The 24,445-nt window shown below is 42.2% G+C and overlaps 1 long non-coding RNA gene across 1 annotated transcript; it reads left to right on the top strand.

Moving 5' to 3' along the window:
• Positions 1-252: 252 nt before the first annotated feature.
• On the top strand, positions 253-14,170 carry LOC110365285 (uncharacterized). The gene is made up of 3 exons (XR_010471963.1): positions 253-2,299; positions 5,901-5,972; positions 13,807-14,170. It is a non-coding gene; the product is annotated as an uncharacterized LOC110365285 (long non-coding RNA).
• Positions 14,171-24,445: the final 10,275 nt, after the last annotated feature.

Below are 24,445 nucleotides of genomic sequence, written 5' to 3'. Positions count from 1 at the left end.
GCCACTGTGTACCGGACTGTTACATGCAACAGCACTAGCTAGACCCACGTACTCCTTGGGAAGTCCTCTTATACTGGAGAGAAATGTGGCATGTCACAGAGCCTTGTGTACGGGACTGAATTCAACCTGCCCCTAAGTTAAACAACACATGGGTCAAGGAGGCTGTCTCTTTTAATGGTTTTATACAAAACACTGCATGCAACCTCTTTTAGTTCATGAGTTTGTCTGCAAATAGTGACTGCATCTGGATTTTCTTGTAATGAAGAGAGGCAGCTGTGGCTAGATTAAGGAAGAGGTGTGCTCCTAAGCCTCAGTGGAATTTACTTTGGGAGTATTGCTCAGATGAGACATCCTGGCTGGTCAGAGGTGGGTGGTGTCATAAATAAATGGCAGTTAAATTGAGAAAGAGAAAGAGGAGATGAGAAAGTGTAAGGAATAATAATCAGAAGTTGAAAATCCCTAAGGAAAATATCACACGTACTGTATCTGAAGTATGGTGCAATGTTTAAGGTCAAAGTTATTCTATCTTTAAGCCACATCATTGCCAATATTAAGAATAAAAAGAAGAGATACTGTAAATAGTCTTGATACTGTGTTTTTCCTTTCGGCTTTGGTATAAATACTTGCAATATCACTGTCATTTAAGTCCCTCCTGTTTAGACCAGACCTACCTTTTCCACATTCTTTCTGTGCTTTTGCCATTTCCACCACACCAGCCTACTCTGACCTTGAGCAAGTCTCCCCCAGTATCTCTGTTTCCTTTCTGTAAAACGTGTGCTTTTCTGTAAAACGTGGGTACAGCAAGTCTGAGAGACAAAAAATGCCCTTCGTGAACATCATCATACTGGGTGCTGTGAACATAGCTTAAGGAAATAGGCTCTCAAACACAAGGTGAATTCAGGTTTAAAATGGCTACAGTGACATGTTGATTTAAAATTCCTGTTCCAGTTGCCCTTGGCTTTTTGGGGTGTTTCAAAATTGGAATTCCAATGAAGGACACTGCAGCAAGATTCAATGCAATGTGTCTGAGGGCTCACACGTGCTGGTTCACATCAGTGCCTTTTAGTACCTAGGGATGGCTGCCAGTCAAAGGCTCCCTTCATCCAAGATCAAATTAACTTCATGTCATTCAGCAATGCCCGCTCTGCATGCATCTGCTGCATCTCCTCTCTTGTTTAGACTAGTGAGGACAGGGACTGCACATCTGAAATGTTTGCTGTAATGTTCACAGTCACGTTTTTAGACAGGCTTGAAAGAAAACCGTGTGAAAACAGGGCCGAGCACACAAGCATTTCAGTAACAGCTTTAGATATAACCAGGTACCCTGAACTTATCATATTTGATAAGAAAAGAGGATCCTGTGTTCATGGAGGTGCTAGGGATGCCACAGCATTTCCTGGAAACATGAAAGACAGGGAGGTGAATGGAACTAGGAGTCAGCATGGACTCAGCAAGGGAAAGCCTGCTTGCAAAACCTGATAACCTTCTATAGCAGAATGACTGACTTGGGAAGTGAGGAAAGGGTAGCAGTCATCGTACACTCAGACTTCAGGAAGGCTTTCCACACTGTCTGCTAGAGGAGCTGCATGAGCAGACAGGGAGAAAAACTGACTGAGCAGCTAGGACCAGAAGGTGTTGACCAAGTCTAGTTGGAGGTCAGGAACCAGTGGTGGAGGCCAAGGCAAGGGGCATTGGCAGCAGGTGGAAGGAGGTGGTCCTTCCCATCTGCTGTATCCTGCTCTGGGCTCCAGGTAACTCCCCACATGGGGCTGGGGTCATGTGGGCACAGACGGGCACCGTGGCAGCAGCATTTCTCATGTCTACTGCTCTCCGCTCGGCAGGGAGGGCCTCACAGACACTGAGCCCGTGCTGCGCATGGGCATGAAGCTGAGCTGGGGATGCAAGAGGAGTGAGAGGTGCCTTCTCCTCCTCCAGGAGGAACTGGTCATCGCCAAGTTGCAGTAAGAGCCTCAGAGCCCAGCTGCCTTTTCTCCATCCCTGGCCCTGGGACCAGGGAAGGGACACCCTGGCACCAGCCCCAGGCCCTGGGACCTTGGTGCTGGATGCACCAATGTTTGTCCCAAGGGTAAGTGGGACCCCAAGGAGGCCACCCCCAGCTCACTGCCTACCTCTCCTCCACAGAAGTGGCACCACCCTGTGCCTACAGCTCCGCCTGGCCCTGGTGCTGAGAGGCAAGAAGGAGGTAGCGGGGGAGGAAGAAGAGGAGGAAGAAAAGGAAGGCAGCAATGAGGACAAGACCTCCATCATCTTCATCTGACCCCCCCATTGCCACTTTTGGGTGAGTTGTGGTGCCACATTGCACTGTTGGGCAAGAGAGGTTCCCAACCATGCCCACACCATCCTGTGAATGGGGCACTGGGCACCTCTGCACATGCACGGGTCTCTCAGGGCATTCCCCATGGGGAGAAGGTGACAGAGCCAGCCTGTAGCCAATGCCTGCAATAACTCTCTCTTCTGGGCCACAAACAATTCCTCATAAACTGGGTTTCCTGAAGAAAGCAGAACTAAATCATATATTTTCCTTCCTCTAGGCCTTTATCAGAGCTTTCTGAATGTCATTGCAGATGTCAATTCATTTTCTCCAAGTCATCCACTCTGACTTCCGAGGCCCCACAGCTGATATGCACAATAAATTATCTTTTCTGTCTTCTGACTATGTCTGCCATATGTCTGGACTAGGTAGATGTTGTTTGGTGATGAATTCTTCCTTGGGGAGGAATTTGGGAACATTCCTTGTCTTAGCATCCTTTCTAGCAGGCATCAGGGCAGAGTTCAGGTGCTTTAGGAGTCAAACCACAGCACAGGGTCACACAGGAGGGTGGAGGTCGGACAGGACCTCTACAGGTGGGAATGTTCACTCAGCTCCTGCTTGGATTTTGGCTAACATACAGCTCCTGCTAAGGCCTGATGTACGCTGGGAGCAGAGCCATGAGGTGAGAATGAGAGCAAGATATGGGCAGGGCAGGGTAGCCAGGAAGGGCTGATGGTCATTATGTAGCCACCGTCACCCACAGCTTGCTGTTCCATGAGGCTGTCATCCTTGCTTACTGTTTGCTGGGCAGTTTTTCCAGAATCCCCTCACTCGTGGCAATGCTATGAACCAAACTGCCATGCTGAGCTATATAAATACTCTCCTGAAATGATGCACTCCCTGTTGATCACACAGAGCTGCAACAGGAAGATTTCATTCAGTTTGCATGGGAATGACTCAGCTAAATGTTCTGTTGTCTACGGAAGTGACATTTTAAAAAGGACCTTAAAAAGCCCGAGCTCTTGGAAACTGCACTAGGTTCTTTCCCTTGATGAGAATGTTAATGCTCCATACTTGAAGTGAACCATTGTCAGGGAGCACTTCCTTGTTAATTGTCCCAGACACTGGCAAATAAAAAAAAGCAGCACTGTAAATATCACTCTTTTCCTACCTTTGACAACTTCCAGTAAAATTCAGACATGGCAAGGGGGAAAAAAGTGTGTAACAGAAACAGAGCTATGAGAGTACTGAGAGCTAGGGAGCTGAAAACTCCAGGCTTGTGGTTTTTTACAGCCACTCAGACTAGCACTGGGTGAAGACAAAATGCAAGTGCTCTGATTTTCTGCCATTTCACATCCACTGTGCATTTCATACAAGGGGCTTCAAAACCAAGAAGCTTACCTATGGCAAGCAATCAGAAGGATGCACCTGGTACATTTTTAGGAGCAGGGTACATGGGATAAAATGAGAGTAGATATACATGAGACTTTGAATAAGATGGAGAAGCCAATCATGGGTGGAGCACTTGCAGAGAGACAACTTCATAGCAGCATTTATGATGTTATATGTGAAGACAAGGAGAAAGTGGGGACAGGGTTGTCATTCTATTTCTGTTAGACCCAAGGTTTTGGGGTTTTTTTTGGTCTTCACATCTGGGGGTCTGCCAAAACCTCTGTGTCTGAACATGGACAGATTTTCTTTGAAATGCTGTATACCTTTAAAGGCAACCTAAAGCATAGTCTTATACTTACAGATCTGGCACGAAGTATAGAAATAAGAGACTCTGAGAACGGCCACAGTTACCAGACAAGATACAAAGAGTTTCTAAATCCCAGTAGCCCAATGGATAATAATGCTGGGGGCGGATTCATGCTGTAATTTGTATTCAAAGCCCGAACACTACAGAGACATCATTTCTTGTACCTGGAATTCAAAACAGACCCCCTATTAAGATACAGCTGGAAGTTGACAAGTAGATGTGATCTCTTATCATCTTAATATTTGAGATGAGTCAGTTCAAGGTTAAATTTTCTCCAAACAATAGTCTGCAATCTACGAAAGGAAGTGAAAATTGCAAAAAAAAAAAGAGTAAGAAAAGATTGTTCGCTCTTTCTTATAACACAGGAATTAGAAGGCAACACATGAAATTATTAATCATAATAAATGAAAGGAAGAACATCTGCACACAATAGATAATTAAATTGTGCACCTTCTTGCCACAAGATGTTTTGGATATCCCAAGTATGAATGGGCTGAAGAAGCAATCAGACAGAATCAGGGAAGAAAAGTCTCTCAAGGGCCGTTGAGCTCTGGGAAGCAACAACAGCCTCCAGAAATCCCTGAACTGGTGACTGTCACTTGATGGAGGGTACAGCAGGAGAAGCAGCATGCTATGCTGATCTGATTTCTTATGTTCTTTTCCTATATATCCTTCACTGTTCAGACTCAGAGACAAGATGCTGAGCTCAATGAGTCTTTGGTACAACCCTGTGTGGCTATTCTCATGAATTATACAAGACAGAGTTCCACACGTGCTATGGATGCGATTCACATTCACGCAGAGCATCGGCTTATGGCCTTGCAAATTCTGCTGAATATTTAGTGAGAATTGAAGCAGAATCTAAGTGGCTGAGCTCATGCATTCACATGATCCCATTTCCTCCTATCTGAAATTACATACTGCCTCTTCTGCGACTGGTTTTTGGCTTGGGTGCAATTTGATATGCAATTAGTCAAACATCCTCTCCTGCGATATCTCTCCTGTTGTGAACAATTAGCGTTGCATAAGGGAATATGTTCTGAGGCTTGAAGCCCGGGGATTCCTGTCAATTTGCATTGACAGCATGCTTACAAGAAAGGAGCTGACAGGTCCAGCTGGAATTGAGTGTTAGCAGCCACACAGGCAGCCACACACAAGCCCACAGATGGTCCACTTCTTGCTCACATTCTTAGCTTTGCCTGTCTTGAGAGTGCTTTTGTTTTCCTACAAATGTAATGCAAGCTATTGAATGTGTTTGAATGTCCAGAAATGCACTTCTTAATGTTCCCACTATGGGTTAAAACCACAACAGAGTTCTTAGATATTTTAATGTGCAATTTATGGGAAGAAAATAACTAGGTTCTTAGTTATATGCAGGACAGAGAAGAGGGGACCAGCTGGTGGGAGGCTAACATCATGCTCTTCTCAAGGTGGCCAGATTGTCTGACAGAAAATTCCACTTGAAGAAGGGACAACTTAAGTTTGCAAGGAAGATCAGTTTGCTTCTAATAGCGGTTCTCCAAAAGATTCTGGTTCATGATGATGAGCTTTTCTCCACATTAAACTCTACTCATGAGTAGCTGCATATCTTACAAACCCTTGCAGAAATTATAAAAAAAAAATAATAAAAAAAGGCAAAACCCCTCCTAAATTTGCCCTCATCCAGAGTTACATTTTCTGGGGGAGGGCAAGAAAGGGTTGTTTTTCTAGTGGTCAGAGCTCAAGTGTTGGAAAAGCTATCAGATGCTGTCTTTTCTTAGCTAAGTAAAGCCATTTAGCTGTGTTCTGGAATTAATTGGCTTTTAGTACTCTGGCTAATCAGATCCCTTCTTGGTTTACCCTGAACTAATTAACTCTCATCTCTTCAAGTTATTCCCAGTGCTGCTGATCACCTAAAGACCTCTCATCCCTCTGCAGCAGCTGCTGTCCATCGCTCATGAGGTGAGACATTATCCATTAAGAGATGTTTTCCCAAACAGAACTAGATCAAAATGCCAAGCAGTGTCACAATACTGTACCAAGTAACAGCCTTTTCTCTAGCTGTAAATTCTTCTTCTCTGGGGGATACTGTCTACAGTTCTGAGTGCTGTTTTTCTATTGTATGGGCTGCAGCATGTTACCAGGAAACAAGACTCCATGCACATAGGACAGCTCAGCTTGGTCAAGTGTTTTTGCATATAGTAGCTAATAATCTGTGTGTGGTGAAAGACTACAGCCCTACATGGATTATAAGATGCAGAATGCAACCTCACTTTCCAAGCATGAACAGCATACCTGAGTTATATGTCATTGTGCTCCTCTGCACCTCTTAGGCAATGGCTTGGATGCAAAGAATGTTTAAATTAGTTGAGGTTATAAGTCAAAGCCACACACCAAGATTAAAGCACAGGATTTGTTGGTTCTGAAACCTTTACAAATGCCAGGCACAAGCAAGCACCAGTTATTTAATTCTAAAAAATATAATGAAGTGGGATGTTCTTTGGAAAAGAGAGAGACGAGACCATTGAAGGAGTTAAGTTTGTTCATGAACGCCAACCCACGGCTGTCATAGCTATGAACATGTCACCAGCGATTCTCCCAAAACATTCTGAAGAGTCACAGAGAAGGCATAGAAGTTCATTGTCCAGGAAGCTTTCACTAATCTTTCTCTCTCTGACGCTAAAAGAAGAGCTGTAACCTTCCTGTGTTATTACTTGTACCTGAATTCCAGGCCTGAGGCTCAACATCATGTAAGGGAAGATGGCAGCAAATACTGGCTGAAGCTGTTCGCTTGTCAAAGTGGCTTTGGATGGTATCCATCAAGGAGACTCAGAGAATCCCTTCTTACACTGTTAAAGCCTTAACACGGAATACAAGCTTTCAGAAGGGGCCCTTTCTTTGAGAACCATCCTAAAATGCAGATCTGAACAGCTGCTGCTATCAGAAGTGTTTGAAATTCATCTTTGGATCTGAGTGTTGCAGTAGGGCCTGCAATTCTGTTATTAACCTTCCAGATGGCAAGCTGAGGAGACATCCTTCAAAAGATGGGTGTACAGTGAAATTTTAGTTAACAGTCACTGACCATTAGGAGCGAAGCATAGTGATCTGTGTACTACACCAGACATCACAGACATCTTAGGAAACTACAGGAGTGTTGGAAAATACATTTTTCTGAGGTGGGCCATTTTTCTAATTAGATGTCAGCGATGTACTTCAGATTTTACATGTTGTTTATCTGCTTTTCTTCCAAGGATCTTAACACCTTCTCAGACCTTCAGCAGACAATGTCAGGATGCCTGGGTGGTCCTCCAATGTAGATTGACCAGTCTCCAAATCCGTCCTCTAGCCTTACTTGTCCCAGGACACCCATGAGAAGTTAATCAACTAATTAAGGTTAAACAGAGAGGAATCTGAGGGGATAGCTAAATGGGAGGAAGTTTTTAATCTTATGCTTTGCTTTTCTTGCTCACATCCTTCCATTTTGTGTTGTCTAAAATTTCAGTCACAAAAATTACTTTTCTGCACTGAGCTTGATGAAGCTCTCAGGTTTGAATGATGATCTTGCTAATATTCTATCATTTCTGTATGCCTCTGTGTCTTGGATATGAGCAGAAAATCACTTTGCAGACAAAGCTAGCAAGCAACACTTTCATCTCCTCTCCTGAAGATGTTTATATCATTTTGTCATTACATCTCCAAGTGAAGAGCAGTGCCTGGCTACTTCTTGAGTCAGACTCCTAGTAAAACCCTAAATGTCCAGGAGACTACCTGTGGTAAACACCTGGGTTGGCTCAAGGCTCCTTGTCCAGAGTGAGTTAGCATTTTCCTCATATTTCACATGGCCAGAGTAAGTCTACTTGTTCTTGTGTGGGCGGGTATATGACATAACTTGTCTGGTGTTCAGGCTTGTTTGAAATACTATTAAAGTACTATTAAATTCTGCTGAGAGGTAACACCATGCCTCTAAACTAGTTTGGATTATGAGTGGGTTCACTCCTGGCACAGCAAGGACTGCAACGATGCACTGTACAGACCTCTCCCGGCACACCAGGGCACCCTCCATAGCTGCTGGTGCTCCACTCTGTTCTGTTGTGTGACACAGGCAGCATCCAAGCTGCTGGGCTGAGTGATGAGACCCAAGAATCCCACCTTTAGAAACAGCCACATGTCTTCTTGAATAGACCAACATAATGAAGAGTAGTTCAGAGGGTGCTTTACTTGATTCTATTCCCAGACTCTGTTCAAAGCTGCCTCTTAGTCCACATCTTCCAGACAGGTCAGCCAGAGGGTCTGAAGTTTCTCAAAGTCAGTGATTCTTTACTTTAGGGTTTTGCTTATAGAAGTGTCCAGATGACAAAGAAGCCATTGGGAGTAAGTATCAGTCTTGCTGTAAGTGCTGAGTTGCATGCCAGGTCTGGTGATCAATCTCAAAGAAAGAGGAGAGAGGATTTGTGAAAAAGAGCCTGATCCCACCTGTTGAACATTCACAAGGAGGCATGAGCACTTTGAAGTATTTGAAGTATTTGGTTTACAGTGAACTGCTCCACCGATGTGATTTGCCTTGCATGTTAGCTACATGGCCCTTGAAGATACACCCACACTAATCTGGCAGTTTTACATACATGATTCCTCTTGGCTGCAAATTTTTTGGATAAAGCAGATGTAATTTGCAGAATGCCATGATGTAAAAATGATACCTATTCAGATTACATCTAGTTACTTTGAAATTGCAGGAGGCAATGTGAAAGCTGGAGTTTGGGACCATTACTTGATTCCTTGAGCAGTAACTAGCTAGAAGGATCTGAACAGATAAGATTTTCACCATCACTTAGTTATAGCCACCAACCTTTGCCCAGGCAGACTTGACCTATGATGAGGGCCACGGGATAATTAGATTTCTGCCTGCTCAACTTTTGAATTGTTACGACTCAGCATGGCCAGTTCAGCTGAACTGAGTTCTCCTGCTGTTTAGGGATTCAATGAAAGAAAACTCAAGCTCACTACGTAAAGGCAAAGTAAAATACATTATCAATTGGCACACTAGGCTTTCCCAAAATATGCAAGCTCATACAGTTATCTTTCTATTGAAATCGTTGTAATAAGCAACGTTCTTGTTATAAAAAACAAATTAATTTTACCATACTACTGTGGCATTCCCTCTTTAATATATTTAAATATAAAAGATTTGTTCTATGGTACATAATTCATCCATACAGATTTTGAAAGGAATTAAATGGCCTGAGTACTGAGCTATTCAGACCCCCTACTACAACACAGAAAAATATTCATCTACACAGTGAGTATCCTCATAGCAGTGGGAAGAGTGATAAACACCACAAGAAGCTGCAAACCTGAGGGGCATTATCTAGAAGAAGACCAAGTTCTCAGCACCAAGGAGGGTGAGATCTCCATTATTTACTATAGACAAAACATTAAAGATGAGTAGGAAAAATGGTGACGTTTTCCAAGGTGCTTAATAACATACAGATTTAAATTTCGGCTATTCTGTCCAAGATACTTAGAAAAATACCTTATTCTCTTCAAGCCCAACCAGATGAGATTGTTGAGATAATGTGAAGAAACCTTTTCACTCTTTGTGCTGGGATTTGCAGTATAATGTGGGGCTGTGTTTTCATAAGTTATTTCAATAAATATTAGTGAACTGCACATGCATAACAGCATCCTTTTGCACCTGGATATGAGTCATGATTTCTTAATGTGTTTTCTGCTTTAGGCTTTTTAGTGCTGCTGGATATGACAGCTTGTAAGGTTTTAAACAAACCCTTATTTAAGATAAATGTTTTGTATAGTTTTGGGGCTTGGGGCGGGTTTTTTTTGCTATCATGTGTTTTAGACAGTAGGGACAGAGTGAAGAGAATCAGCACCTTGCCAGCTTCTCTCCCACAATGAATGCATGTCAAACTGTTTTGTAAAGGATGACATATCGGCTTTGCTGTGATAGATCAGATTCTCCAGTGACTGTACCCTAAACAACACATAAACCCAAGTATTGTCACAAAAGGATGCTGCTCTGTAGCTTGTTGGAGTTTCAATATCAAACTTACTATTCCAGAACTGAGTTTGTTCATTTTCCTAAGCGACTAGAGCACTTTGAGATTTATCTCAAGAGTTCAGTATTCGTAGAAGAAAATTAGTGTAGCGAGCTGATGTCAGAGCTGGTATCTTTCAAGCATGCTTCTGTGTTGTTTTCATCAGAAAATGGTGGATCGTTTCTATGAAAATAAGCACATAATCATTCCTCCCACAGCTTTCCTTCTCATCAGAGTCAAACTTTATAGAAAGCGAGACATTTATGCAAGACATAAGCACAAACACTCTAATGTGATTTGGTGTTAATGGATTTCCTCCTTCTGCAGTTTGAATGGGATTGCAGATTATTTCTCCCACTGATACTGTACAGTAGTCAAGTATTTCTTCTTTTATGCATCGAAACTTTTATTTTTTCTGACGCAGAAGCTCTTATTTTTTCTGACAGCCTTTAGCTTTCCAATCTGTAATTCTAGGCAATTGAGTGTGGCATGAAGCCTTGGTTTTCAGATGCACTTTACATGAAAATGCCCACTCATGGATTTCTCTGAGCATGCAACAAACTCTTAGACTTCCCTGGTGCCCACAATAGCAATGCCCACTGTGGTTCTACTTTTCTTTTCACAGCCGGAGTCTTCCTTCAGATCCTTAAATAGGTTAGTCCATTGTCACAGGAAAGTAACAGGAAATTAATTGTTGCAGTCTCTGACAAATAAAGCTAGTAAACTTTCCAGTGGAGGGCAGGGGTAGTTTAAATACCAAGCGAATTCAGCCAGGAGACATGATGTCAGGGCATTAACAAGTTTAGCTTCTCAGAATGCTGAAACTCTTCTATTTTAGAATTACTGACAAAAATTGCACCTGAAAACCATGAAATAAGAGCTTACGATGACCCCAGCATTATTATCACAGGTGGATATATAATATAACAGCCAGAGGTGACAGAGATACTGCAGAGGCTGAGAAGAAAGCCACTTAGATCAGAAGACCAATGATGCTGTCTCCTAGACACATGCCTAGGACCGTGCTCCCCACAAAGGCAGCCACACCTAGTAGGGTACACTAGCATTTTGCTTTCAAGCTTCTGTGTTCAGTTTCTTGCACCATAGTTCAAACAGATCTAACCCAACTGGTGAGAGCTTAAAAGGCGGCAAAGACAATGATCAAAGATTGAGAAAAAAGTTACATGTAAGAAAATATTAAAGGAACAGCAGATGTCCCTCTGGAGAAGACTGAAGTAAGACACTGTAACAGTCTTCAGTTACTACGTAGACAGCAGCTGTAAAAATGGTGAGAAAAATTCATTTTTCACATCCACAGTGAACGGCACAAGATTCTGTGGGAAAGCACAGAATCATGTATCAATGATCCACAAATGCCACAGGGGACCTCCTGGGGTTCTTTACAACCTTATTGCCTGTTATTGCTAGAAGCAACATACAGGTGTGTGAGATCATCCTCTTTACCATCAGTAGCGTGTACTTAGCTACAATTTCCCATCTTAGGAGTTGGCTTAATGGTAGTTTTCAATTGGAATAGTTCTAATAACTTATGGTTCCTGATTTGTTCTGCTATTAGGAAGATCAGAAGCAACTTTGTATGTCTCCTTCTTTAAAGGCATTCAAGACGTTGCTTGATCAGTGTTGAAGTGAAATTAGTGCTAACGTGAGTGAGCAACGCTATGGATGTTGCTTAGGAAAATACTAGGGCTATGAACACCTGTTTTCTTAAAGAACCAAAGTAGAGGCCAAATTCAGCAACAGTTAAAACCTTGCTTTTGTGCACATGAAATTACAGATTTGTGGGCAGTGTTAAATTGAGGTATAATTCCTTGACAGTTTTAAACAGTATAGTACAACCATGATAATGGTAAGAGACAGATACAGGTGATGGTCCAGGAACTAAATCTGCTCTAATCTACTTGAGCGTAAATCCACTTACTTTAGCTGCATATCTCCAGAGAGTGATTCCATGGTGAGAAAAGAGAATTTCACCCCCCTGTACTCTCTTTTTAGTTGTCATGTCTTTTTCTTTATGATTTTTTTACCTCACAGTCACAGAAGAGCATAGATAGGTGAAACTGTAAATAGTATGTTCTCAGCTGGGACTTTTTGGTTTGTGATGCTGGTCTGTGCACTTACCTGTGATCAGGCACAGGAGATATAATCGTCAACCCTACCTGTTGGAGTACAAACAGGGGCAAGCTGAGAGCCTAAAGATTTCAATAACGATTCTTTTAGCTACTGAGGTCAAAGGCAAACCCTGATGAGTTGCAAAGGACCTGTGATCTTGGTTTCCAGCAGGTCCCTAAAGCTGCAGGGGCAAACCTGCCTTTGCTTGGATAGCGGTGAGAATAAACAGACTTCTGAAGGTACCAGGAAAAGAAAGCCTTTCTCTACCAAGGCAATTAACCAGTTGTTTCTTCTTTTGTGCGTGCCGGTTTTACGTGTAGAACCTATTGCAGGTTTTGTGTGGCACCAGTGGCAACGGCTGGGACATTTGCAGTCACAGCCAGGGGCTGCTGGAGGAGGCAGAGATGGGATGCCTGGGATGGGAGAGGCTTTTGAGGGACACAGAGGCAACATCAGTCCCGGGGCTCACAGAGCAACTTGTCAGATAATTATAATCATCGTTCGGGATATATTCTGAGCAGCCTATAAATTCTTATGAATGAAATTGCCCTAGTCAGCACCGCAGCATGTTCGCATTAAATCACCATGGTATATAATCCAGAAGGTAAAACCTTTAAATCTTTTGAAAGGTTTGTTCTTCTGACTCGTAATTTAACAATCTTGTAAGAAGCTGAGATATAAGAGCTTTCTGGCAGAGAAATAGAGAAAAGACAGTGAAAAAAATGTCATGTACTATTCTGAATCTATTGTAGTGTCTAACTTACATTTCTAATGAATTCTGAAAGATGAGATGACTTCTCTCTTTTTCCTTTAAGCTGACGTGGGACCAGACACTGCGATTAAATATGTACAGAGCCCTGCTCCCTTACATGAATTTTTTTTGTGGGCTATGAACAGTTTTTGGCAGGATAAAATATACATAAATTCAGAATTTTCATGTAATGCACGTGTTTTGCTGTATTTTTTTTCTTGTCCTGAGCATGCTTATGGACATGATTGAATGATTATCAGTATTTGATTGATGACTTATTTTCAGTGCTCCCTTACATACGTCTTGGCTTTGCTCAGTTTGAGTTTCTGGTTTTGCAGATCATAACCTAAAAGCTTGACCCAAGGCCTAAAGAACTAAATAAGTGTATTTCTTTAACCTTACATAACTGAAGAACTGGGCAACAAGCTAACTCAGTGCAGCTCCTGGGTCAGGCAGTTTTTAGTTTTGCTTTTCCTATGCTGATATTTTCTCTCAGGGAATTCAGCAAATGTTGCCTAGAAACACCTGTTCCTCAGAAACATCTGAAGCACAGTAAAATAGCCATAGAATCAGGTACGTGAAAAAGCCCATCTGTTCCCATCAAGCTGAATTTGTGGAGACAATTCCTACAGATATATTTGTACTAATCAAAATGCTGTTTGACCATTTTTCTCCTCAAAGCTTTTTAACTCCAGCTTGCATCGCCCACAAATTTACTAGTCAACCTTAAAAATTTAGTAAGTGCAGTGCATTAGTATAATATTCTGTTCGCTCCTGAATCGGTATAAGTAAAGGTTTTAATTACTAAAATGATGCAGTTATAAAAATAATTTAATGAAATTATTCTCCTCATTTGCATTCACAGGCTGGCTGTATTCAGGCATTATGAGACATGGTAAATTGCACTGAACTGTGGTGGAATAATTCTCAGCGCTGTCACTCTGCCTGAGGACCCTGCACCTTAATGGTTTCAGTTCCCAGCAAAATCAAACCACAGGGAAATGCACTCAGCATATCGCAAGGAGGATTAAACATAATGTGTGTTTTTTAAATCACTGTCTTTTGTGTTCTGTTGATGGAGATACGACCTAGGCATGGGCAAAATTATGTCACTGTCATAATCTTAAAGGGCTGGTTTTGCTTTGGTGAAGTCCTTCGCATAATACCATTTGCCATCACTGGTGCAGAATGTGTGCCTCGCAGATGAAGTTTTCTGCATGATGCCTTAATTAAAGTGCATCCTCTCTAATCTGAAATGATGTCTGTTTATTTCAAAAGTAATTACTTCATTATGCTTTCGTCTGCTAAAAAATCTTTGGTGCCTGAATGACATTGCGAACTCTTTGAGGCAAAGACCACATATAATGAGATAATGTTATGTTTGCTAAATAACATATTAGGAAGGAAGCTTGTGAATAAAATATAGGCTGAAGTTTTGTGATTTGATTTTGGATACAGGTGTAATTTTACAATTTATCCCACATTTGCAGTCAAAAATAGTATTTTTTTCTCGGATTCATAAATAAATCATCAGCTGAAATACAACCTGCTACCCAAACACTCTCAAATGTTAGAAAAATAATTTCTGGCTTGACTATGATGGACTGAACAAGAACTCCTGGATTCCAATCGGTTGCAACAAAATTTCGTGTATATGATTCCTCTTTTCTTCACAAGTTTTGCGTATGGAAAGCACTGCAATATCCACTGAGACTATTTGGAAGGCATTTTTTCTAAAAGGTATAAGGGTGATTTCCTAATCTAGAACACCCACCCTACACCAAACCTATTCTGGACCCTTCTGTGACAGGTAAAGCTAAGTTGTCAATCATGGAACAGTATTCACTGCTTACAAATATTCAAAATGGGCAAAAAGAGAACAGACTTTCACAGATTTTTAGTGTTTCAGAAGGACTAGTTCCCAAAAATGAAGAAAAAATGGTGAGACTGATTATAGGAAAAAAAAAAAATCAGAAGGAACAAATGTGATAGAGAACTGTGAGCTCTTTCAAGAAGAGCTCATTAAATAGCCAAAAATCCTCTGATTCCAGTGCCAAGAAAGATGACAGCATTGCCTGAAAGGCCATCCAGACTCTGAAAAAAAATGAAAGTAGCAATTAGGAATAAGCAGTGATGTACAATCAATCAAAAAGGGTAACGTATAACAATCAAATATAGATGAGAATTTCTGAAGTGTGGGGAAGGGAGAGGGGACAAAAAGACATGACAGTGGATTCTTTCAGTTCCTTTCTGGCTGAGCACAAGGCAGTTTGGGCTTTTCATTAAGAGCTTTGTACAAAGCCAGCATTGGGGTTGGTGACTGTCATCACCCAGCATGGAGTAATCCCTTCGACAAGGGTTGTGGGCTACTATGAGCTTCTCAACAGGGAAAGCAAGTCTGAAGCTTGTTGCTCCAAAGAAAAGAAGGACCCACCTTCCAAGACTGAACCGTCCATTTCTCCCTGCCCTTTCTCCCAGCCTTTTCCACCCCAGCACAGGCTTCTCCCTCCCTCACATGGAACACCAGCTCAGGCAGCTGGGACCAGACAGCCTGCCGTGTCCCTATCACCTAGGGGCCCTGTCCCTGCTCAGCCTCCCCACGTGCCAGGTGGCCCAGGAGCTGGTCCAACAAGTTCCCCTTTAACACCCTTGGAATGAGAAATGTAAAAAGGCTCAGTCTGCTGAGCTTACCTTGAAGAATCGCATGGAGTGGTTCGAATGTGGTATTGAAGTATATTCATGGGAAAAAGTATAGTTATGAAGGGACTCCAAAGTTCAGATGAAAAAGGCTCTGAGAAATCATTGTTTGGGAGCTGAAGTTGACAAAATCAAGTTGGATAGTTGGAGATCTTTTTTTCACATGGCAGGTAACAAACTGTCTGAACAAACTACCACAAGACAACCGGACAACTTCCCTTCTGGAAACTTAGATTTAGCCAAACACTAATGCTTCACCATACACTATGTAATGGGGCAACTGAAAGAAACGTAGTGGTCAGGGAGACGTGGAAGGTCTGATCAGCTGAAGATCCAATTAGCGCTTATCACGGAGGCACCCCAAAAATCAATTTAGGTAGGCAATAAGCTCCAAACAGACTTTATTCTAACAGAACTGTTTAGCAGAAAACCAACCAGAAACAGGATTTATCCAAAATGATTCAAAACTCTGACAACATTATAAAACACAGGTTTGGATACTGGTTAGGAGTTCAATTACTACACAGCCGATTCAAACTCAAGGGATCAGATCCCAAATTCTAGAGTGTTGAATCAAAATCCTTCCCACTCTTACATAGGACGGACTCTCAAGGGTACCCCGAAGATCACTTACCAGTTCAGCAAGGTGCCTCAGTCCTTGAGGAACATCCCTTAGATAGCCAGTCTATGGAGGTCAAGGGCCCTTTCTGTCAGCCAAGGGGCATGTGCATGACCATAGTGGTCCATCAGCCTAGAAGTGTTTTCGGGGCTTGGGGGAAAGTGCAGTGCATCTGCCACGGCATTAGATTTTGAAACCCTGTCATCTGAAGCTCTTGCCATCTTTACCACCATATATGGTCCCATCCATCTATATAATACCTGATGCTTTATGCACCAAAAACGTGTTGATATTGCTATACCAGAGAAATTAGTTTATGTTTCAGTTTGTGTTCTACACTTCAAAGAAAGCAATCACCTCATATAAATAGTATAACCTTAACACCTAATTACAAAGAAGGGCAAAGCTTTTAAACGGCACTAAACTTCATAAAAAGGAATAATTAATATTATGGCAACTACCCTGTTAATGAAGAATAGACCTGGATGGATTTGCTTTTCATGAGCAAGCATGAAGAATTAAATGACTCCCATGGGGATCCAAATACCTGAAAGTCATCTTACTCAGAAAAAAAAGTCAGAACTCCTTCTCCTGTGTAGATAAGTAGAGTTTCAGCCATTGCTCTGGGGAGCTTCTGTCTGGAGACCTTGCATAGAGAAGGCAGGAACATAAAGAAAAGAGGAAGGCAGTATCGTTTCAAAGGCTTTTCCAATCCACACTGTTGCCAGATGCAAAGTGTCATTGGCAGACTGCTGCCCTCTCCTCCAGGCTACAGGGGACTTTCTCCCTCTCTCGTCTCTTCTGTCCCCAAACAGGTTGTCACAGGGTAACTCACCCCAATTCCAAACAAGCCCTTTTCTTATCACCCTTCTTCTCCTGCCTTTACCTGCCCAGTGGCTCTTGACCCACAGCTTCCCCTCCATGGACTACAGAAGGGAAGGACTGCCACCAAAGTCACACACCCTGGCATGTACCAGGATGGACTTATCCTGATTTTATTGGCTCCTCCTGCTTTTAAGAACTGCTGATTTTCTTCTTGTTTGTTCTTTGGGGTGGTTTTTGTTGTTGGGGTGAGGGGTAGGTGGGGTGGGGTGTTTGTTTGGGTTTTTTGTTGTTTGTTTGTTCTGTTTTTTGTGGTTTTTTTTTATTTGTTTGTTTGTTTGTTTGTTTTTTTAAGATAAGGGAGAACAGCTAATCCAGCCTAATCTAGTTTAGTCTTCAGTTCAAACTAATCCTGTTGTTGTTCGGAATTTCAGGGTGGCAGCAGTATGCAGTAATGGTGATCACGCTTTTTCTAGACAGCTTTAGATTTGTTATAGTCTCACCTGGTAAGAGCTGAGAGATAATCAACTACAAAAATGTAGCACCAAAAAGGAAAAAAGGATCACATGCAGGGAGAAACCTGAACAAACCTGAACTGTTGCCTGCACTGAGAGCCAAATGAGCAGCTGATATAATTGGCACGACTCAGTGGTAATGCGGCTATAGGTGAATTGAGTTATTTTTGTGACTACATGAAAAAAATAGAAAATAAACATGGAAATAAGAGAGGAGAACAGCTCAGATCCAAATCTCTGCTTCTTCAAAGCCTCCCAATGCTGAATGCTGTCTAGTAGGTTTTTCTCTCTGTTCCCTTTCTTCTGGCTGCACTAATTCAAACTGTATGGCTGGTGCTTTACATTGGAGATTATTATAAAAGTTTTGCAACTTGATACTGTGGTTTTAAGATGTGCATCAGAACAGATCCCAAATAAATTTACGAAAATGCTAGTGTAACAATGACACAATTATCCTTCTGTAGCTTTTGCATGGCTTTGTTACCAAATGAAATTAACACAAACCACTGTATCTCTATCAAGAAACAAAAAATGCATAGATATGGAATATATAAGATGCAGGTAAATCAGTTCTTCCCAAATTCATATTTGGCCACATGTTATTAAGTTAAGGATTTGCATGGCATTTGGTTAGGAACCAATATAAAAATCTAAACAACTTAGAAAGCTATTACATAGTGCTATATAATCGTACCATTACCTTTTTCTGTTATTCTGCTTTCAGGATTGTAAAGGTAGAGGTATTTGCACTGGAAGCATTCTCAAACATCAGCTCTATTCATGCCATAGCCTTTCCAAGAATACTTGTGAATGCACTTGCTTCAGCTCTTTCATTCTCCTCTCTCATGGGGACTCCATTCTGATTCCTCCTTCTTTCCTTGTGTCCTGAAGGAACACATAAAGCTGCTCTTTCTGCAAGGTAAAAGGTAGCACCATTTTTTTTTGCTTTTTACATGGTTAATTAAATGCTTCTAGGCAAACACACTGTGTCTACACCAACCCTGCAGAGACATGAGACACAAGGTCCTGGATCCCCCTGGGCCATGGAAGCAGCAGATTTCTTCTGCACCTGGGTGGAAAGCTCAGCTGCTCAGCTTGGATAAGGGAAGGCACATCCCTTCTGGTTTGAAAGGGGCTGCATCTTGCTACTTGCTCCTGTCAATCCAGCACAGGGAGGTACAGCACTTCCTAGGCAAGCACAAGATCCCTGCAGCCAAGGCTGAGCCCACACCCAGAAACACACCCCCCAAACCCCTGGGAAGTTTTTCTAAGAAACAATGAAGTGCCTTTGAGTTAAATTGCAGCTGAGCAGCAGTCTGGAGATTGCAATTTTGAATTTAAGTGTCCTTTGGGGAAGCGGAGTCCAAGAGACTTGCTTATATAATAGCTGTAAGTTCAGTGGTAGGAAGGGATTTGTGTCCTGCTGTCCCTGTACAGGTCCCTATGTACTGGGCTGTGCTGCCCACCCCAAAGGCCTGATGGAAGTCGAATGTGTGCTTCCTAATTCTGCTCTTGTCTGCCTCTGCCAAACTGGCAAAAAGGGACAGAAAGTGAGATTTTTGGAACTTTTCCAGTGGGAAAATGAATGGGGCTGAGCACCTTAATTTACACAGACCAGCCTTCAGTGAGTAATGAATTTGTGAGCTGGAGGTGAAAGACGCTGGGCCCTCTCATGCAGAACCTCAGGTATCATAATACGAAGAAAATTAACTGTGTCAAGTGTGCTGTGGGCATAGAAAAATTAATCATGAGTTTATACTTAAAGGTGATGAATACCATTCATGCTCAGAATGGTGTTGCAAATCAAACACTGCATATTGCACTTCGTATTTGCCAGCCTCTTCTTGTCCAGGGGATGAAAAGAAAAGCACTCATAAACAATTTAAATTGTTTCAGGTCCTGGAATTGTTTCACTTCACATTCTTTTGCTGTAAATTACTGTCTAATGAAAATCAAGGGCCAAAAGTAGTCACAGGACTAGTGGCAAGTACAATTTAGCTATAATCAGAAAAGTACAAAAATCTCCATGTGTTCAGCTGAAGAACAGATGTCCCACTAAGTCTTATGTAGTCCAGTTCTCCAATTAGCCAGGTATCACTTTTTTACTGTAATCTCCTCTAAACTGTGTTGACAGTAATAAAAATAAAGTATATGTTTCCGTTAATTAAAACTTTTCATTAGTTATATAGGTCAGTACAAAACAAAAAAAGTAGTTCAAACTCCACCCTCCCTATGCTGCCAGTTTTCCTAATGAAATGTAATTAGCACTAATTGGTAAAACTACACTGATGGCTGGTTATTAATGTTTGTGTATTGGTCCCAGATGTGGTTTTACGCCTGTCAGTGGTAATGGCTCAGTGAAGGAAAAATAATTCTCCTTTCATATTCCTGTCATTTTCTTCAGGGTGTCTTCCCACCTTCAGAAAAGAGTGATTATGTTTAGGGAAGGGAAAGCCTCTTCTGGAATCGTGACTTTGTGAGAAACTAAATGCCTTCAACTCTCATCTGAATTTGGTAGGAGTTGAAAGCAGCCAGCGCTTAGTATCTGCAGAACCAGGAGTCAACTATTTTAGGGCTGCTTTTCTTGAGCCATCATAATTGTTAGTGGTTCAGAATTTATCAAAATAATTATCCTCCTAATTGCATACCTGTTCTTGAAAGCACACTTATGAGGCAAGCCTCTCTCTAAGCAATCACCTTAAAGTATTCTGCTTAGAATAATTGCTTTCCTGCAATTACTGAATGGATGGCAATCACGTTCTTCAGGCAGATGTAGGTAGGAACGCTGGCCTTTTTAGACAGGGATGAAATGGAGTGATGAAATCAAGATTTCCGATACAAATATACTCAGAGAGGTGCTTGGGGGTATCCTCTTGCAAAGTCAAGCAAAGGCAATCCCACAGTGAAGAGGAGGATCTCCAGGCATGCTCTAGTAGTGACAAAAGTACACTTGGAAATAGATTGGAAAATACTAAGGAACTTGTTCATTCATTAATATTAACAGTAAGACATCAACATTAACACCTAAGAAGATAAAACCTTTATTTCAAAGCATCTGTGTCACCCAGGCACATCTTCTTTTTGTGACATCTTGGCTTATTAATATTTTTAAAATAAAACAGAAATCTAGCATGCTCTATCTATGAAGAAATTGTCTGAATGGCTTATCTGATCTATATGGGGGGCTAACAAATGAGTAACATCAGCAGCCACATGTTTATTTGAAAATGCTTGAAAACTTGAGCCTGTTAAAAATATAATAAATGCCACATATCTTAGGCTATTATCTGCTATAAGGACATGACTAGGTCATTATTAAATCTTAGCCCTTAATAGTTTTGTGCCTTACACGGCATGCAGAACTCCCCTTAACACACTCCTGCATTTCATTTGATAATGCTTGAGCTTTTTTCTTCTTTTACATGCAGAATTGTGTTTAACAACATGATACCTGTGGGCTGAGGGGCTGGGAACCAATAGTTCGTCCTCGTCGTTGATGAAAAGGAAGCTGGGCTGTGGCCTGGAGGTCTGGAGGATGTATTGCAACAATTTGTAATTTGAGCCTGGAATGATGTTCTGCCAGCCAAATCTCAATGCTAGTCATTGCCATTTTATATTTTGAAATAATTAATTGCAGACTTGTGTGCTAAGCTGTTCTTTTCCCTATGGACTGACCACCCCTACACTCATTCAAGTGCAACTAACTTGCCCTGGTGTCTTTTTTATTGTCTCACACTGTAACAAAGACATTCCCTTGTTACCCTCAGCTACAATCACCAGTACATCCTTTTCACCCCATCTGGAATCTAACTAAAGGACTAAACTTACCAAGCCAACAGCCACATCACTAGGACAATTCCTTCTGACCATGCTTTTGAGAAGGTAAGATACAGAGAAGGAATATCTTAATGGAATATATATATATAAATGAAAAACAAACAATCAGAAACCAATGGCAACAAAAAATAATTAATCACACAAAGACACAGTACCCAACATCTTGGGTTACATTTTTGCTAGCAAATTTAAGGTGTTCATGACCACTCTGATGCAGTGAGGCCAACCAGCACAGAATGGTTGATGTTCATATCATTAAAATTCTTTGCTTTCCAGAACTGAGAAGGTGTACACAAACCACCTATGGAGAACAGTCTCTGGCCCACAGCATCTCCTGAACCAGGCTTGGAAGAGTGTTAGACAGCCCAAGCTAATGCTGTAATAAAAAAATTAACAATACAGAGAAATTACATTTGGTGTCACAGAATCATAGAACAGTTTGGGTTGGAAGGACCTTCAAAGCTCATCTAGTCTGACCCCCTGCAATGAGCAGGGACATCTTCAACCAGATCAGGTTGCTCAGAGCCCTGTCCAGCCTGGCCTGGAATGTTCCCAGGGATGGGGTGTCCTAGAATTGTTTAATTTACTTATGTAGATGTAGCTTCATTGTCTATAGCATCTGTACACTGAGAAAAGCAAAGAGACAGAGATTTGAGCTCTATCAGACCAAGGAATTTCGTTTCCCAATTCCTGAATGAGAGCTCTAACTGTTTTGTTGTCCAGCAAAGATGGACAGAACCACATTATTCTCACCTAGTTTTCACACAGTTTGGTCTGTGGAAAGTGTGAGCTGCCTGGCACCAAGGAATGTGCTGATGGTGCAGGTCACATGTGGCCCCACCTGTGTCTCCTGATCCTGAACAGGTTCAGGCTATTGAGCTGCTGAGCATGGGACAATGCTTGAATAACTGCAATAGTGAGTGTCCAAAGCTTCAGGTAAAAAAAGGAAGAACCACGTGAATTTTGGCATATCCCAGGCTAAGAAATAGCTGTTTTGGTTATGGGAGGAAAGCAGTATTGTGAATTTGGACCTAAAAGCCTCCCTTCCATCTGACTCCTACCTTAGGTACTGAAGAGCTCTTTGGATGTGTCTGCTCTGTTTTCACTCACAGCTCTTGATCCCAGATTGTCTATACTGCACACATGTTAACTCATTCCCTAGCAATATTTTTGGACGAATGAATTTGTTCCTTTTGAAACAATACCTGTCTGCAGTTCTGGAAATAATTTACTCCACAGACATTCCCAATAAGCACTGTGAATGTAACTACACCAGATTCGGCTTCCCCTGGCCTCCTTTTGTCCCGGTTTTGCATCTTCGAGCATCCTTGAGCACTTTCCTGTGCTGCAGCACCAGCCGTGCAACACCAACCATCGGGTTCACACTGCGAGAGCACCACTCCGACTGGTGATGGCACAGGCTCTCGTGTTGTCTTGGATGCTTTGAACAGAACTTCCCCCACCTTCACACACACACAGAAGGATTATATTGTATTAAGGACTCAGGGCCCAGTGCTGTGTAGGTTGGGTATGGTCTTCACATTCTCTACTCCTGAGAAGAGTCAATGTGACTGCTTTTGTCACTTGGCCTGGAGTGAGGGGCCACTTTTTGGGCTGGATGCACTTGGCTGCACTTTTTAATCTAGCCTTCTGTTCAGCATGGATCTCAGAATAAGATAATCAAATAACTGAGTGTACATGAGAAGATAAAAATAAGTGAATTAAATAAATGAGTGTGCATGGCAAGATAAAAATAAAATCCTGTGACTTTAAATATGTGCACAATGTTTTACTCATGAAGAAGATTATGAAGCTCTGGGAGAAGATAAGCTGTAAGTCCACGAACAGCCAGAATCTAGCTGGGATGCCCACCCTACACTTGCTATAATAGAAGCAGCCAGGAGCCTGCTGTGTGCAGCAGCTGGAGGGGAGCTGAAGCCCTTTCCCTCTGACGAGGGCAAAGCCAGCTAGAAATGCCTCGCATCACATGGCAGTACCTATGAGCTGCTGAGAGGAAGCGGAGATCTCCCCCTGCCACCGCCACCACCTTGATGTTTATAGATCCGAATAGCAGGAATCTGCTTTTGGTGGACACAGATAGGTGCTGGCGCTTTCTTCTTCATTCTGGGGAATGGCTGCTAATGAGAGGTGATTTTAGCCACAACTATGGTGTGGGGAGTTGAAGGCAGCTCTGAGGATGTACAGAGAAAAAAAAACAAAACCAACCTCATGTAATGTTTCTGACTTACTTCCAGTCTGTCTGTGCCAGCGCTGATGAGGGGTTATTTCCCCCAGAGGCAATTCAGAGTTAGACCCTACATGTTTGAGGCACAGTTTACAAACTTGCTTAAAGTAAATAGCAGTGGCGCAACCAAGTGTGGGAAGGCACAAAATCACAAAATCACAAAATCTGTGGCTGTGAAACACTGGGAGGGATTGTCAGGGGAGAAATCCTCCTGTATTTTACAATCTGTGCTGTGTAACAGAAGCTCAGAGCTCTAGATCTGGCCTGTTCATCACTGTTCTGGCCCCACTTCAGCTCAGGGGGATGCACTAAAATTGATTACAGATGTCAGTTCTGGTCACTGAGCTGTTGTAGCCCTTCAGGCAATCTAAACTTTCCAGAAACAAAGTCCAAGCTGATGAGGAGCAGCTCGTTCCCCTCTGCCTCTCTGTGGTCACGCTTGCCTCAGGCTCCATCCTTCTCCACCTCTTGCTGCTCCTGCCTCAGTTTGGGTTTTCCTGGGCTGCAGGAGTCCTTTCCCACTCCTGGCTGACAGCAAACTACTTCACACCCTGAGGGCCAGCCCCTCCAGCCCTTCGACCGCCATCTCCATCTTACAGTCTACATCTACATGTTACTCAGCAAAGAGATAATTTTCTACAACTCATTAAGATTTTGAAGAAGAGCTGCTCCACAAGCAAAAGGCTGAATGTACTCCTATTCACCTGGGGTGGCTGATGGATGCCCAGAGTGCTTGGTTGTCCTTCCTCAGTCTGAATAGTATCAGGAG

This window comes from Columba livia, chromosome 3 (genome assembly GCF_036013475.1).
Source record: "Columba livia isolate bColLiv1 breed racing homer chromosome 3, bColLiv1.pat.W.v2, whole genome shotgun sequence".
Classification (NCBI taxonomy): domain Eukaryota; kingdom Metazoa; phylum Chordata; class Aves; order Columbiformes; family Columbidae; genus Columba; species Columba livia.
Note: the sequence above shows the minus strand (reverse complement) of the source record. Positions and strands in the feature narration are given on the sequence as shown.